Here is a 14,214-nt window from a genome sequence, read left to right as displayed (position 1 = left end):
CTTGTCCCTTGTAGTTCGCGCTGTTTACATAATGAATATCTACCAACTCGCCCAACTGAACGTTTTGCTAGTCCTTAACTTAAGCTGAACCCTTTTCGTTAGCCTCTACGTTTCTGCCCCGTAGGTGAGTACCGGTAGTATACAGCTGTTGTATACTTTTCTCTCGAGGGATATTGGTAAACTGCCATTCATAGCGCCAACTTCCATTCATTCATTCATTCATTCATAGCCCCCCCCCCCCCCCCCCCCCCCCCCTGACGGACTGGCAAAAACGCGCAGCGAAGTAAAATAAACAAACTCGTTCCGTCAACCACTTTATATCAGCGCCAACGTACCATTCGTCACTTGTTGATGTTGATCCCCAACACGATTTTCACGTGAGTCACTGTCACAAAAACACTTTTTTTTTATTCGATCATGACACGTACGTTAAATGACTAGTCCGTAGACGCTATGCAGATAAGCGATTTTTTTTTCGCCAGTCACTGTCTGCATTTTTGTTTCGTGATTTGATTTAGTTTTCTTCACAAGTAGCCTGTTTTATTCTTATTTTTTGCCATGATACGTTTTTCTTATGTTTGCATGATGTCCTAGTTTATTGGTCGAAAATTTCTACTACTTCCATTACGCTACGACCAGCTTTGCTAATGTTTGTATTGTGAGCTAGTTCATTGCTCGTAAATTTTGTATCGTATTGCGTTTATTCGCTAAAATTCCCCCTGTCTGTTTTTTACGATTTATGCAAACCCAATCCCCTCTATAATGCATCGGCGACTAGGGGTATAGAAAATAAATAAACACAAATCCGAACTTGGCCAAAACAGCAGAGCACGCGAGCGCAGCACTACACCACTTCGCCATTGTTACTTTCAGGTGCTTAGAAAAAAAATTGGGGTAAAACAAATTGCAGATCCCTTCTTTCTAGTCACCAGGCAACAATATACAAAAAATTGAAATAAATTTAAGTGACCGAGCAGCCACGCTTTCTTCGATCTTACGTGAAATCCCTCTATCGATTTCTCCAGCGTAATTAGCTACCAGGCGCCATCTTTAATATGTTAGGCAATATCATCTATGCCAGATCGCCACACACTATATTAAACACCATATTTAGGGTACCTAAAGCCGGGATTCATTTTCGACGTCAATCCGTGTTACGACGCTATAGAGTCTTAAAATCTGAAGAAAAAAAAAAGACAAATTTTGATGCATGGATTCCGAAAGTATTTCTCTTCTGACATTCAACCACACTCCTTCACTTTCGACTTGCACTTCTGTTTGGACTCCGCTTTTTCATCTGACTGCATATTTCTTGGCTTTGCTAAAGCATTCGATAAAGTTAATAACTCACTGCTATTACATAAACTAAGTGTGCTGAACATTGACCCTGAAGTTCTTAACTGGATTCGTGGATTTTCCTTCTTCTCGTGTTGAATTTGTGAGCATTAATGACGCTGATTCCTCCACTGTACCACTTGGTTCTGGGGTTCCTCAGGGATCAGTACTTGACCCCCCTCACCTTTTTTTTTATCTTCTATATTGCTGTGAATTGCCGTTCCCCTCTGTAATGTACTCTGTATCCTGAGAGTAGAATAAATAAATAAATGTCTCTTGCCAAGAAGCATGCCTGGAAGAGGGGGAGGGGGATGAAAAAGGGAGAGGCTACTAAATGCCCCCCCCCCCCCCCCCCCCCCCACGGCAGATTGAAAACTTGGCGCCTAAGCTGCTATTCATGATCTGAGAGAACCTGCCATATGCGCTCCATCCCATTCTTATTCTTATAGTTATTTCCCTCTCATGATCCGGATCAGCGGCCACTACCTGCAGATAAGGAGACGTATTCCCTTACCACTTCCAGCCCTTCGCTACCAATTGTGAACTGCTGTTCCCTTGCGATAGTGTTGAACATTACTTTCGTTCTCTGGGTGTTAATTTTTAGACCCACAGTTCTGCTCTGCCTGTCTAACTCATTGATCATGCTTTGAAAACATCTAAAATTCTAAAAAAAAAAATAATCGAAAAAAGGATTGCGCCTAGTTTTCACTGCCCCATATAGACAGGGGATGTTTGCATATATCTTAACATCTGGCTCAAATTCGAAGCCACATTAACCGGCTTTGCAAGAAGGCCTAGACATCGTACACCACTCTCTATGGAAAACACAGAATGACTCTGCCACACGTACAAGCACTGTACTGCCTTCTACAACGATGCAGTTAAACAACTGCATCTTTTTTCTTTTCGAAAGGCAACGTTTAAAGGACCTCTTATACCACCCCTGCACTTTTCTTTGTTTCTGAGGCTTTCTCTCTCATCTCAGCGTTGCTATCGTGCTCGAAGCTACCTGGGCACGCCCAGGGCACCTGGCCCACTGCCGCTCCTGCAGAGTGTGCAATGCCTACACCGACGGTGGACAATTCGCACCGCGCAACGCGCGTCTTTGACGGCGTATTCTTCAGAATGCGCTTGCGATGCGCTCGTAAACGCGTTTTCCTTTCATCTCGGGCAAGGACTGTGGTCTGTGATGGCATATCATTTCTGTTGCGTTTGTGGCGCAACAGGGCAGTATGTTAATGACATCAAAAAATGGTGAGGGCTTAAGCAAACGCATCAAGATCTCGCAGAGGTGGGTCAGGGGCCTTTAATGACTCTTAAGCAGCATCGTATTCTCTCGCGGTTCAAAACATTGATAAGAGACGCAGGAAAGTGGGTTCAGCGATTCACAAGCCGCGCTATTGTCCCCTCGGCGGCGCAATGCTCAAAGGAGTAACGTCTGCGTCAGGGTATGAAACGCTCAAGGGGCTTAGCATTGTCTTGATGTGTAATCGTATGACCGAAAGCATGTGGTTTCAGCTCAGTTATAGAATTTTTTAAGTGTGTTATAATGATCCGTTTTACCGGATCACTATCTCTGAAAAGATGTCTTAAACCCTTATCCATCGCTAGCGATTGGGAACCGCTTATACTGGATATTTTCTGCATAAAATTGTCGGCGTGGATAGGAGTGTATGCGCGACCATGCATGCAGATGAAAATTTTAACTTTCTGCCCATCAGCAGGAAGTTTGATCTCAACACATCCGTCTTTTAGCCTTAAAAAGCCTCCCAGACATATCGCCCTGCCCAGTGGCTTGCCAGTTGCACAGAAGTAACAGCGATGGCGATATTGATGTGGCTGCATCCTCGAGACAGTGCCAAGAAAATCTCATGCTTAAAGGACGACTTGAACAAGTGACTTAAGCAAGTGACAAACGCATGTACGCTGAAGATTGTATTCGACGGATATGTCACCGAGCGCAGACGCGCAAGATAGATTTGGGCTTGCAACATACATAATTCCGGCGGCGTAGACGACAGCGGTGGCACTTGCGGAAGGCAGTGCGTGTAGCTGAGCCGTTCGGCGCGGTCGTCTCACCCGCGGCCACCGTGATGATGCGATTCCACCCGAGAAGCTGTCAGACGAGGGCCGCGCGGAGGTGATAGCGGCGGGACAGCCGTAACAACCGGAGCACGAACTTGTCCGCGCGAATGTTCCGTCCGCGAAAAAAAAAGAAAAGAGCGGCTCATAACGGGAAGTTTCGGCGCGGTACAGTTTCCGCGTTTCTTTAAAGCGACTCGGGGGATGATGTCGGGGAGGCGGTTCCCGCGGTGGCGCGCGCGCGGCGAAGGCGTTTCCAAGGTCAGCCGCTAATGGCGGCGGCCTTCCTCGTGAACGCGTCCACGGTCGGAGACTCAGCTCAGCGAACGCAAGGCACCACCGCGGAAGAGGTCAGGCTTCCGAAAGTGCTCCGCCGCCGCCACGCATGCTTTCACTGAAGGAGCGGAGTTCTTGGCTGGCCGAGGGCAGGCAACCGAAGTGGCGTAACGATGCGGCGGAAACCGGCGGCGGGAGAACGAGCGGACGGGGGAGGGCGGTCACCTCTCGCGCCAGACCCTCGGCGCAAATACAAGAATCAACGCGCGCGCGCACGCAAAAAGGGGGCGGCCATGGCACGGAAGGACCGAGCGCGGGCGATCCTTTTTATCCCCGCGGAAAGGGCTTTAATTGCCCCAGAAGAAGCGCGGGTCGGGCCGATTGCTCCCGAGCTTCCTGCTCGTCAACATTTTTTTTTTTTTCTTCCGCCGCTAACGGGGCCCCTCACGGGACACGCGCCGCGAACTTCCACTTCTGGATATGTTTCTCTTTTTTTTTTTTTGCCCCCTCCCCTCCGACTCCGTCATCCTGCCTGCTTGCCGCCCTGACTTTTTTCTCGCTGAAAGCGGCGAGGGCCACTCTTCGCCTCTCTGTGTACGAGCTGCTGCAATTAGAGCGCTCTGCCCTTGTCACGCCACTGCGCTCACTAGGCGAGATGTGTTGCAAGTGCCGCCGCACCGCGCACGCTGCGCTTTTAATAGGCGGCATCTTCGAAGGCGCGCAGCTTTGGTCTTGAAAACGAACCGCCGAGGAGGCGAAGCTGCACGCGCCACCGTTGCGCGTCGGTGCGGCCGACAGCAGTTGTGATGGAAACTGTTTGCTTTCTCGCGTTCACACCTCTTCATTTCTTGCTTATTATACCGTGTGACCAACAAAAATATATGTGGTTACATGTAAACACTGGGCAGACAAAGACTCATTGTATTTCATGCTTCGTTCTCGAAGCACATGTTGCGTCAGTTTATCATTTTCCTGATTTTCCAGTGATTTTATCAACATTAAACTGATACGCGTTCTAGTTGATGCAAATGCATATACTCCAGTAAGGCCGACTAAGGTGGCTGACTGCTTTTAAAGCGGCGCTCCAGTGATTTCGAAGCGCAGACACTTTGCGAGCCTTATAAGCGTTAAGCTTCGCTCGTAAGCGACTAAATCGTGCAGGGGCAGCAGTCCTTCAAAGCGCAGCTTCCACGCATGCAGCCTGTTAACGCCGCTGGACTACCGCGTTCACGGGCCATTTCAACCTCCCTGCTAAATCGCCACTAAAGCGGAGGACAGGACATCGGGTAGGGCAGCCAATGTAACCACCATGTTTAGGTTGGATTTTGTTTCACGTCGTGTTTTCAGATTTACTTCTGGCCCAGTCTGCAAGAAAAGAACGCGCGCGTACACAATCACCAGGAGAAAACAAGGAATAAGTATGGCGGAGGGAGGCGATATATGCACACAGGGATTTACGTATGCTGCGTATGACCTATTAGGCGGGCCACGAATAGAGCAGTAAGCGGCCGAATGTGACGTCTCGGTACATCGCGTGCCTACTACGCACAGGCGTCTGCAGTTTGGAAACCCTTGGCGACCGGCGGTAAACAGGTGAACAAAATGGCTGAGCCGTGACGGGGTACCGTTGCACCGGTGCGTGAAGCGCACACGTTTGCTCATCATCTTCGCTGTGGATGTTTACATTCGCATAACGACTGGAGAGGAGCTGCGGCGGTGGGGGGTCCGAGCCAACGAGGACGGCTCTCTTGAGCGAGCAGCAGCTTCACTGCCCGCAGGGGCCGTGCAAGCGTCGCTGCTTGGCCGCCTTTGTGGATGAAGAGGGAAGGGGGGGGGGGGGGGGGGGATGAAAGCCTCATCTCCGTTGTTCTCGCGAATCGCGGGGCATCCCTCCAACAATGGGGCGTCTTTCGAAAGCCCAGAGACAACAAACCCGTTCCGGGGCACTCACGCACGCACGCAAGCACACAAACATGGCCGACAGTCTGTTTATTTCTGCGAAACAGTCCCTCGCGGCCAGCGATTGCGAAAAGACGGTGCGCGAAGTTTCGCATGCGGGCGACGCGGTGTCAACAGCGCGCTAGGAGAACTGTGCCGCCGCGCGGGTACGACGCAACCTAAACATCGCTTCCTGCCCTCTTTCCCCGCACGCGCATTTCTGCTCCTCGACCTCTCTTCAGACACACTCTCGGTTTTTGTGTAACCACCGCTGCCGTTGCTCTCGCTGCGCGGACTGTTTGTTGCGCACGTTGCAAGAGACCCGTGCTGAGCGCGCCTCGGTGTTGCGCGTGCGAAGACTCAAGAACAAAAACGGAGTTGCACGGGTTTTCGCCCCTCATAAACCCGTGCCTCCGCGATGTCTCGGGTTTCCTTGTCTTTGTCGTCACCCTCTCTACCGTCTGAAGTCGCAACCTCTTCATACTTGTCGCGCCTGTGCATCCCGCGGCCTCCCATGTTGACGCGCAGGCGGAAAACGCATACAGATGAAGGAGCCCCTTCGTGACAGTCACGGCCTCTCAAATACGCACATTCGTGAGTGACGCAATTGGACAAGTCAAACGAAGAACGCGTACACGCGGCAGATTACGGCTATTACTCTGCCGTGTCCACTTTCGCTGCTGCCGTCCTGCCGGCTCCGCCACTTGTCACGACCCTCGCACTTCATTTCTTCTCTCTCTCTCTTTCACCGGCGAACGCGAGGCACGAAGAAGCTCTGCGCAGGAGCTGCAGTCGGATACCGCAGTGGCATGCCGAGCAGGAATTCGAGAAATCTGCGCGGTCGCCGCGGGCGGCGCTTTCGGGCACCTTCAACAGAAAAGAGGGAAGGGCTCGATGACTGTTCTATAGCGTAAGAAGCGCTTCCGCAGCAGTGTCAGCCTTTCTTTTTCAGAGCGCAGCGCCCGTTCATGGCTTGCGCGTTGTCGTCGTTGTAATCAGCAGAGCTATAGCAAAACGAAGAACACTGGGAAGGATGAAAGTATGGTGATAACGAAGAAAAGGCGAGATTGAAAAGGCGGAGGAAGGGAAGAAGGCGAAAGCGAAGGTGAAAAGTGGGGGAGGAGTGTACCGCAGGGCCAGGCGAGATGGATCGCTCTCGGTTTGCGCGGACTGTTGCGCAATGACATCCTAAACGCGTTCACGGCGGTTGCCATAGCAAGCACACATATTTCAGCAACCCTCAGAACTAAGTGGCCCACATTGGAGGGTTTGCGAAAAACGACGCACTGCCTTGCCAATGTGAGGAGACAGAGGCGGCTCTTGGCGCAAAGATTGTGGCTGATTCTGTACTAATCAGCGAAAGATCTACCGCAAGTCTGCTGGTCACAACCCGAGTCAGCCATGAATCGGCAGTCGAACCGTCAACCAGCACATACATGGACGTCTGTGGCGGTCGTTTGTGGAGTCCACACCGTTTACCATGAGAACGGGCACACGCTACGCGCCGAATGAAGACGCGTCCTTGAAGCAATGAGACAAGCACGTTACAATTAGTTATCGCAGAGAGCAGCAAACGCGAGATAGGATGCCGCAACCGGGGCAAGGGTCACCGCACCTCTCTACACCACTGAGGTGCATTGTTCAGGGCGATAGTTTAGAGGCCTTGTGCGACAAAGCGGCAATGCTTCGCATTGTACTCTTAGGCGTCGTCCAAGTTTTCTGCCTCAATTTATCCCAAAATCGAGCAGCGCTCAGATTTCGCAATAGCGAGTATACCGTAATCGTCGGTGATTTTTTTTTTTGCGAACTCTTCAGTGATGACGTTGTTATCTGACTCGCTTGCTTTTCTGTACACTCCCCCCCAATTGCCCGCCGTTTCAACGTGGTCACGAAGACAAGGAAGACAATCAACTACACCAGCTCCAAAGATAACCTGGCGCGAAACAAAATATTCCTCAGTTAAGCCAAATTCGACTGCCAACTTGAAGTACCAATACTGCTGCTATTACTGACTTCGCACTTCCGTGGACAACTGCAATTTACCTTTCTAGTAATCGGCCGACGTCAACATGTTAAGATGAGAGGGATTGCAGTGCTGGTGAGGCAATTTAACGGCAAAGTTCGCCGAAGTGAAATGAACTCGTACTCCAGGCAACGCGCACGACAGCGTCGACCGAAGTGAAGTTTTTTTGCCTGTCTTCCACCTTTGCAGCTTTCATGCGTCATCATTTCTCTAGCCGCAAAAAAACAAAAAAGAAAACCGTAGTAAATGCAGCCGCTGCCGAAAGGTAGCAGCGAAGCAAGTTGAGGTTGCGCAGACATATACTGTCACACTGCTTCTCTCTCTCCGCCGATTACTTTCGAGAATGCACACAACTTGAAGCGTTATTCATACCCACTGACCCGTGCCCTCGCAACACAATAATGCAAATATTTTAATTCGGTTTGTATCCGCCTTCCGGCCTGAACACAGCGCTGAAACATTCGGAGAACAGTGCCAGCATTTAATGGTATACACCGCTGCGGACTTTTTCGGGCCGGTGAGCATCTTTGCCCTTCATCTCGCTCCACAACGCTCCACTAGAACACCATTACTCCAGCACAGAGGTGAGGCCGGGTATGTCCGCGCCCCATCACTGGTGGCAGGCTGTGGCACTGCCGAGGAGATCGACTTTTTGGTGCAGTTGGAAAGGTACTGTAAGAACAAATGAGCCTCGATAATGTGGCCAGAGGTCCGACCTCGCTGATCTCGACCAGCTCGGGCCGCCAGAGTTGTTTTGAAATGTCTGGCAATAAAGCCCCCCCCCCCCCCCCCCCCCCTCCCATTTTTTTTTTGTTTTGCACCTTGGCGACTTTAGAAGGAGCGGCTGCTGGTTTTGATTACAGAGAGTGTAAAAGGCGTGCCACACGCTGATGAATGGGTAGATCAGTTTTAAAGAGACTAAAATCAATCCGATGAAAAGTGTGCAGCGGGATTCTAAATACGCTGGGATACGAAGGAGGCGAAGTGATTCGCAATAATTATGGCGTACCCCGTAATCATTACCGCGCGTCGCCTGTTCGCTAACCAGCCCCGTTTGTCAATCACATCCCTAACAGGTATCTCCCTCCTAGTCCTTCGCTCTCGATCACATGGTAAAGTGATTGATGTACACCGCTACAAGTGGTCGTCGCCCAGCCTACGCTGGGGGACGAGCTATGTTTTGCTCACCCCTTCGTACAACGACCAGTCTCGAGCCCCCGGTTTTCCTCAAACAGGAATACCAGCAACGCGCCGCGGTATCTCGTACAGCCGTCCGCCTACGGCATGCCTCATCCTTCCCCGTGGCCCACCAGGAATCTGCTGCTTAGCAAGAAAAGTAAGTCGACCCAGCGCACGTCTTCGGTCAAAAGGGGGAGGCCCAACTTCCTCCAGCGCCGGTTCGCGGGGGTCGTATCTGTTGCCGCCTCAGCTCCGCCATTTGCATACATACGCTGCGCCGTTTCCCTTCCAACAGCCACGCTGCGCGCATCAAATCCTCTCGCGCTTCTCCGAAGTGGCACGGAGCGGCGGACCCGTGTTTTTGTTTCCCGGGGGCACCGCGACCGTTCGCCGCACGAACTCTGCGGAGGGAGGTCGCGAACAGCTGAAGTTGCTGCTGAGCGCCCCCGGGGGCGAGCTCGGGATAGCAAGGTGACGACCGCTTCTGCATCCCCTCTCCCCCTGGCGGGTGGAGAGGGGAGAGCAGCGCTACGCCGAGGTCAAGCCGAGCATGCGGAGTCCTCTCCTCGGGCGCTGAGAAGAAGAGCCCGCGACGGAGGCTCCTCCGTGGTCACCCGTTAACACAGTTTTCTTACGGGGGCCCGGTTCTGCCGGAAAGGCCCCGGCGCGCGTAGTGACCCGCGATGCGGGCGGGTCAACGACGGCTGACCTTGCGGCGGCCCGCGGTGGGCGCATTTTGACGCCGGCCGGACAAGGGGAGCGCCGTGTTCAGCGTCTTTCGCGGACGTGACCGCGAAAACGGGGCCACATCCCAAGAAGCGCGCGCTCGCACCGCGGGCTCCCTCCTTCTCACCCACCCCCTTCCTCCGCACCTTGTCACGCGCCGGCCGTTCAATACCGCTGCCGCCGAGCTCATTTGCGTGTCGCCATTGTGGCCGTGTGTGTTCCAACACACGCGCGCCCGTTTCCGGACATCGCCCCCTCCTCCTTCTCAGCGCGGTCCCTCGGGCGGCCGCCGCAACAAAGCGGACCCGGCGGCGGCTCTTAATTCTTTCCCCTTCCTCTTCCGGAGTCCTTACGCGCGGTAATTGTGTGTGGTAAGCGGCTGCGTAACGCCGCGTCTTCGGCTCTCCGTCGTCCAGCTGCTCCCGCGCCCTCCGTTTTCTTTTCTTCTAGTTATTAATCACGAAATCCTACTCTGCGTTTTGGGTGGCATGCGCTCGTCAGGACGGGGCGCTTCGCCGAGCGAAGTTGCTGCATTCTCCTTGTGCCAACGTGGCGACCGTTTAAGACTGAAATTCATCGTGACGCTGCATTCAGCGCCTGAACAGGGAAGAAAAAGCGCCAGTGCAAGAAAACGGCAAAAACCTGTCCAAACTCGATGCGCAACGAGCTGTTCTGTTTACTTCGCTGCGCTATTCCCGGCGTCTTCTAAAGATGGGCCTGCTTCGGTACGGTGGCTTCATGGTAGTATGAGACGCATCCATATGACAGCTAAGTAACTTCGGGTCACGCGCAAAACGAACGAACAGTAAACAAAGGGAGACATACAATTTCGTCGCCATCTGTTTCTGCCATCAGAATGCGCGGCAGCTGCTGCGTTCTTTCTTGTGGGCGTAGTAGTCGCTTAGCTCATCAGGCTGAGCTTACAAGTATTTAAAGCTAACTAACTTCTAGACTAAATCTGAACACCACACGGGAAGCAAAGTCACCGGAGAGCTGAATGACTGACATGTCTCCTCCGCTCCCGGCACAACGGAGTATCAGAAGCACGTGCCGTTACCTCCACAAAAGCCAAGCGTACAGCGCAGCCCGCGTGCCGTCTTTATTTGTTTGCTTATTTATTCATTTGTTCCTTCCTTTTATTTTGTTATTAAGATTTTTGCTCTCCTACATGCAAGAAAGTTAAGGAGCGGGACAAAAGGTTCCGAACTCCGCCTGAGTAGATTTCTGGCCCTGTGCGGGTGGGAAAGCAGATAGGAACAGCTTTTAGGCGAGGAGTGGCATAAAAGTCCCCGCGATCCAAAGTGCGATGTGGGTTGAACGTGATGCACACTAGATAGTCGCGCAATTTGCCCCTGCGCACTTCGTCTTTTCCCCCCTGGCAACGCGCACGGTGCGAGGCCACCACTGCAGAAAGACTATGGGAGCAGCATCTGTTCCCTTGTTCCCTCTACGGCTGCAAACACAAAGTTACCAAGTAAAGCGTTTTCCCTCTCTCTCTCTGAAGCCGCTGCAGAACGTGCGCTCCGGTCACTCGACGATCCGACCGGTGTGCCTGTCGCTGCTGCTTGGGGAAGCATTTAGCGACAGAAACTGCGCCAACTGGCTGCGCAGCTATCGGGCAACCGATTACAAAGCGCCCTTCCGAAGGATGACAGTCTCTTTGACCGCCTTTGTGATCACCACCTCGTGCGCTGTTGCTGACTGCGCTTCGACACCGTTTCCTGTTTTACTTTTAATAGTTCTTACTGTGGGCGTAATTTATTACTTTTTGTAATAAATCCCCAACTGCCATGTGCGCGCCTCTCCTGTCTACTTTGTTCGTGTGCCGTCCCTTTCTGCGCGCCTTTTTTTTTAACGCAGTGAACGCGTACTAGCTTGCCGAAATTTGCGCCTTAAAGCCTCACGCTGGAGTCCGCTATTAAAAAAAAAAACTATCGCAAATAAACAGTGCGGGAGATGCTGTGTTGTTTTCAGTTGCTCGGCTACTCGCATTAGAATCACGAAGCGCTGAAATAGGATCACTCTCCCGCAGCTCTTCCTGTGCGCTTGCCCCGAAAGCACAGAACGTATGCCATGCGAAGAAGAGGAAAACAAAAGCCCATGTGGGCGGCTACATTCGAGATGGGGCACGGAGATGGCAAGGCAAAGTAATAAAGGGAAACAAGGCCGGCGAGAATGATTTCAGTTTGCAAAATATAAGGTCGAACAGGAATATCACCGTCGCCGCTCATCCCCAGCGGCTCAGTAGAGAACGCTCACAAACTCTACCTCTTTTATATTGCTCTTCCCCCCCCCCCCCCCCTCCCACATAAACCCTTTCCATTGTTTTTTGCCTTGATACTGTTCGTCCCTGTAAGGACATCACATGTCAGGCCAAGATGCAATCGCAAAACTCTAGAAGCCTTCAAACTCGGTTTCGAGATGATCTCGAAATCGCGTACTCGTATTCTATTTTGTATCAGCAAGCGCCAGCTCCAGTAATGTACCGTGCCTTTGAAAAGCTGATATATGTTTAAGGACAAAAATCTAAATTTCAAGCACGTACTTCGTTGACTTCCGAGGTAAGGCTAAGGCGCGGCCAAGATGCAATCGCGGCAAAGTTCTCGGTTCCAAGCGAAGTCATTCCAAGAAGTTTCCCAAAAAAACCCAAAACAAAATGTGAATTCTTTCATTCGTGCACTGTGAAAACGTGTCGCGAGAGTGTTGCTTATAAAAAGTCATTCGTACACTTTGTGTGAAGACAGTGACGAGGTGCTAATATATGCACTACAGTCAATACGCACACCGGCAACCAAACGCCTCCTTAAGTACCAGATATCCGCTACATTCCCGCAGCACCGTTATTCCTGCAAGCGCTTTTCGAACACGGCTTCACGGTGTAGGGCGTCTATCATCGGCCGCCGCGTGACATGTTGATGTTAGTACCGTTCTCGAGTGAGCGTCTTCAAAACCACGCGCTCGGACACGCGCGAAGAAGAGGCCGCGATTAGTGAACCCAGCTCTCGACACGCTGACAGAAACAACCCCTGACAGAGGCGTTGTCAGGAGTAGTTGTGTCAGCGCGGTGTCAGAGGCCAGCGTCAAGTCCCTCGGGGTTCTCCTCGCACTCACCGGTGCGCATGTCCTCGGCGCTGGTCGGTCGCTACAGCAGTAGCAGCAGCGGCAGCGTCGGCGGCAGATGCCCGGCGCTCGCTGGGCGCACTTTTCTCCACTGGCGTCGTCGCGGCGCTGGATGCTTTCACCACGAGCGAACTGCGCGCGCACTGGCTGTCCCAGCGGGCAGCAGCAGCAGCAGCTTCCTGGTCTCGGAGGAGCGACAGCCCGCAGGTCACGCGGGCGGCCGCCGCGTTCGGCAGCCGTTGTCGGTGCGCGGAAGCTGTCACACGGCAGAGCAGCGAACGCGCGAGTCGAGATGGCGCGAGCACGCGGAGCTCACTGGCAGCTCTCGGCGGACGCAAATCATCGGAGCAGGTGCGCGAGAAGGGGTCGAGAGGAAAGAACCGAAACTAGCCGGGCAACCTTCTTTCCATTCTCCTTCCGCGCCGAGCGCCTCCTCGCGCGCGCGCGCGCAATACAACAAACACGCAATGCCTCGCGCGAGCGGGCAGCTGCAGCAACAGGCGGTAGTGTGGCGGCGGCATCTTCACAGCAGTCAACGGCAACGACAACACCGGCGGTGGGGAGATGTCGCATGTAAATGTGCTGCAGGGTCGCTCTGAGATCCGCGAAAGCACCTGACCGCGACGGCCGGCACCTCGCACGCGCATCTTCTTCCGAAGAAGCGAGTTTCGCGCCGGCGCGACCTTTTTCTTTTCGTTTTTCCTTCTCATTTCTTAGGTCGCGGAGAACATAACCGTAGGACCCATCACATAAGCCGTGCACGTCGCGCGGACTGCAACCGCGTCACTCAAGACGCTCGGCGAAACCGCATTTTGACAGGACTGGAAGGAAACGACAGTTTCCATTCTTTCTCTTTTCTTTCTCGCCGTTGTTTAGGGACTTTGCGGAATGCATCTGCAGCTTCAAGCAGTGGCAAGATGCTTTTAATGTACGGGTGAAAACTCCGTTTTTGGTAGCTGGCATTACGCACAAAAACAGAGAGAAACGCGGCGAATATAACCTCGGCTGTTGAGAGGGGAATGAAAAGCTGCAGGGAAGGAAGAGGCCTGGTGGTATAGAGTATCGGCCGGGTGTGGGGGACGTTCTGGGTTCGAATCCTGCAGGAACGCAGTGCTTTATCCAGAGGTGCACAGCCGTCTCTTGGCCAGGTGGCTGGTCCCCTCCTGGGTGAAACGCGCTGAAAATGTGACGCTCAGTCTCTGACTACACCGTTGATAGCTTATGGAGAGTTGGTTTAGGTTTCAGTTCTGCATTCGAAGCGTTAACTCTCCGATGGAGGGCTAGAGCAGCTGGTAACGACCCGTTACTCATGAGAAATGTGCGGCTTTTGGCGTTTATCGTGTTTGCCTTTATTTTATTTTTCGCGAAGGATTCTACGAACAAATCCTGCTATTTAGAGCAGAGCGGTGTTTGGAGCCTGTCGATCCGAACAGTTAGATGACGAATATTATTGGGGTACCGGTCGCTAGGAATGTGGGTATAAAACGAGAGGCCCATGCCGCGCTGGTCTCGCGAGCGGTCTGCTGGCCCTCGAA

At 52.6% G+C, this 14,214-nt stretch overlaps 1 protein-coding gene across 4 annotated transcripts in view; it reads right to left on the bottom strand.

The window, feature by feature from the left end:
- Positions 1-13,041, bottom strand: part of LOC149353120 (calpain-9-like) — a 108,351-nt gene extending 95,310 nt beyond the window's left edge. For 2 of the 4 annotated variants that reach the window (XM_089577292.1, XM_089577291.1), the window contains exon 1: positions 12,671-12,803. The gene's annotated coding sequence lies outside the window, so the exon portion shown is untranslated. Of the gene's footprint in view, positions 1-12,670 lie in introns of all 4 variants that reach the window. The other 2 variants (XM_089577293.1, XM_089577294.1) reach the window with 2 other exon arrangements.
- Positions 13,042-14,214: the final 1,173 nt, after the last annotated feature.

Source organism: Amblyomma mixtum, chromosome 3 (assembly GCF_055824585.1).
Source record: "Amblyomma mixtum isolate Tamu chromosome 3, ASM5582458v1, whole genome shotgun sequence".
In the NCBI taxonomy this organism is placed as follows: domain Eukaryota; kingdom Metazoa; phylum Arthropoda; class Arachnida; order Ixodida; family Ixodidae; genus Amblyomma; species Amblyomma mixtum.
The sequence above is the reverse complement of the archived record's forward strand: the minus strand, read 5'-3'. Positions and strand labels throughout refer to the sequence as shown.